Source organism: Adiantum capillus-veneris, chromosome 16 (assembly GCF_014529385.1).
Source record: "Adiantum capillus-veneris isolate H3 chromosome 16, ASM1452938v2, whole genome shotgun sequence".
NCBI classification, from domain to species: Eukaryota; Viridiplantae; Streptophyta; class Polypodiopsida; order Polypodiales; family Pteridaceae; genus Adiantum; species Adiantum capillus-veneris.
The window spans coordinates 4,702,530-4,705,426 of record NC_140946.1 but is presented as its reverse complement, the minus strand read 5'-3'; the positions used below and the strand labels follow the sequence as shown (position 1 = coordinate 4,705,426).

General features: G+C 42.7%; 1 pseudogene; it reads right to left on the bottom strand.

Annotated features, from left to right (window-relative positions):
- On the bottom strand, positions 1–1,055 carry LOC147438479 (uncharacterized; annotated as a pseudogene).
- Between the last annotated feature and the right edge of the window lie 1,842 nt (positions 1,056–2,897).

Sequence of the window (2,897 nt, the reverse complement as noted above, 5' to 3'; positions counted from 1 at the left end):
CTAGGAAGAGCTGAATTTCAGTGAGCTCTCTTGGAATCTGTCCCAAGTCAGGCCCTGCAATATCCACAAAGGAGGGAAGCTTCTTAAACGTCCCATCCGGCTCAACTCGCAAGTTGTCACCACTCTTCCATTTTGGAATGCATACAATAGACAAATCAGTCTCATCATCACTTTCATGAAAAACTGGCCCTTCGATCTCCAAAAGCTCATCCTTGCATTCCTCTTCCTCTCCAACAGAGGCATGTTCATCACCAAAATCATATTCTTCTCGCAAATCTGATGGACGGCCCTTTTTCACAAGAGGCTTTTGCACTTTTCCCCTCTTCTTGCCAAGCTTGTTCCCCTTACCACGAGCATGACTAGTCCCAGCTTTGCGTGTAGTAGCATGAAGCTCAACATCCTCACTAGTAGCATGGCAGTCAAAGTCCACCTCAATATGTCTGACCTCTATCAAAAACTTTGTGCTTTGGAGGACAGCCCCTCCTACTCTCAACTGGAGCATGTGTCGACAAGCATTGACCCTTTGCATATGACTATTCATCATACATAGGTTCCACATGAGTAGACATTGCATGCATGGTAAGAGCGTCATCCATTGCGTCCATAACTTGCATCATATGGTCCTCATATCATGTTGTGGCAACCACATCATGAACAATAGGTAGACCCATTGAAGGGCATACATTAGAGAATCCATATTCCCTCTTCTTACTCGCCAAAAATTCAGCCAAAGAGATATCATCACCATCGTCAAAAGCAATTGTAGTGTCAGCATCAACTGGCATGTGTTCTTCACGAATGATGTAGCTTCGTATGGAATCCCACAAGAGCATGTACAATGTAGAATCCCCATCAAACATACATTTGAAAAGATTTTTGCGTGTGTTGTATGCAACCATCTCTCCCCTGTAATGCTTTGTTTCCCAGTCAAGGGGATGTGCATGCTTAGCCCAATCAAGGCCAAATTCCACAGCCAGAAACATGAGCTCCCGACCTTCCAAAGCAAGGCAAAAAGCATTTGATGGCAGGCTAGTGAGGCTAGATGGCATGGCCATGGCGAGCAAGTCGAGGACAGGTCGTGTCTGGGTGCAAGAAGATCGAAAGTTGTAGATGGTTGCACTGCAAAATCTTTGCATAGAAAGGCTCTCCTCTCGGGTTTTAGCAGGAGAACAAGCAGCACTTCAATTTCGGTATACCCAAAGAAGCCTATCGATTTCAAATTTGGCCCAATTCTCAACCGTTGATCGACATCTCCATCAAACGATGCCCAATTTCTTGACCACCCATGGCCTTGTTTCCATAGCCATGCAAAGCTTCTAGCTCAAATTGCATGTAAAAATTAATCAATTAGGCCTCATTTGGGATGCGTTTTTTAACTATAAAAAAAATCTGCCTGTATTTTCAAGGCATGAGGTGGTGTTTAAAAAAAATTGCATCACAGTTTGTCCAAAATTGCACGGCGTAAAAATTAGACGAATTTCATTTGTTTACAGAACACTTTAGTGTCCCATGACACTTGAGTGTCCTATTACAGAACTAGTAATAAGAAACAGGTTTTTAATTTTCCTTTTCTAAAGGCATTTCATTGGTTTCAGCTTCATTCAACAAAATTAGCTAGCAAACCTTGTGGTTGTATGTGTCATAATTCTAGATTTTTCCTACATATAACAACTACTGCCGCACAATCCATTGTACTCCACGTCCTCATGCTGCCAACTCGTAAGCTTCCACATCGTGTGCTCATAATTAGCCCAACTCATCAATGGCCCAGCTCCCATGTTCGTCATTGCTCGAAACTACCCACAACCTCATCACCATCATGCAAGGATCTTCCAAGCTATCATTGCTAGCTGGTTGCCCTATTGAAGCCTCGTCAAGACCTGCTCATCATTGCACGTCATCATAGCCCTACATTTTTCTCAGCTTGCCTGCCATCTTGCTATTGCAATGAAGTGCAGGCTGCTGCCCGTTGTTCATTGCAAGGCTCCACAACATGTGGCGGTACCCTGCCACCACTACCTCTCCATCAACAAGACCTGAAAAAGCTACTCACGTTGTCGTGCCGTGGCACGTACATAGTGTGAAAATAAAAACATTCACCTCACTTTTGACACTTCTCGATGCATGGAAAGAAAAACAATAATGTACATATCGTGATATATGCTAAAGCGGCTACTGCGGTCGCTATCATGTACATACCTATCCGAGGAGTCATGGCCCTGGATGTGGCTCATTTGCGTGCTTTTTCACTTGATAAGATGCCTAATTTGGTTTGACAATGTACATAGTTTAAGTGTTTCATGGTGGCACACTCATCTCGCCTACAAAGACTAATGCGGGCAAAAACTGCCAAAAATAGCAGCTAACAGGCACCGTTGCAGAATTGCATGGAAAGTGATCCAAAATGGTATATGGATGAAAAATCATGATTATCTATGATTTTTATGCTTATGCGAGTGATCCCACAAATTTAGGGATTTTCCTGACTCCGTTTGGGATTTTTCGCATAAAAAATGACATTTTTTGGGTAAAAAATGAGCTGAAAATGGCCTAGTTTTGGTCCAAAGTGGCAAAATGGCTCAAAAATTGACACATCAGCTCATATTGCCGTGGGAAAGATAGAGAAGGGGGCTTTTTACATAAAAAACCAGCAATTTTTCTCTAATGTGCAATTGCTTCTATGGTTGCTTAATCTATGTGTAGGGCAGTCCCGCCTCTTCAAAATCTTGTATCTGAGCTAGTGAGGGAGTGAATTAGGGTTTCCCATTATCAAAATGGTGTGTGTGCTTCAATTTAGAAGCTCTTAAATCTCTGCAAACTCAGAAAATGGTCGCCATGAAGGTGGAAGCTTGTGTATTCGTTTCAACAGTTTAATGCTATGACTATGTAATTGGGGG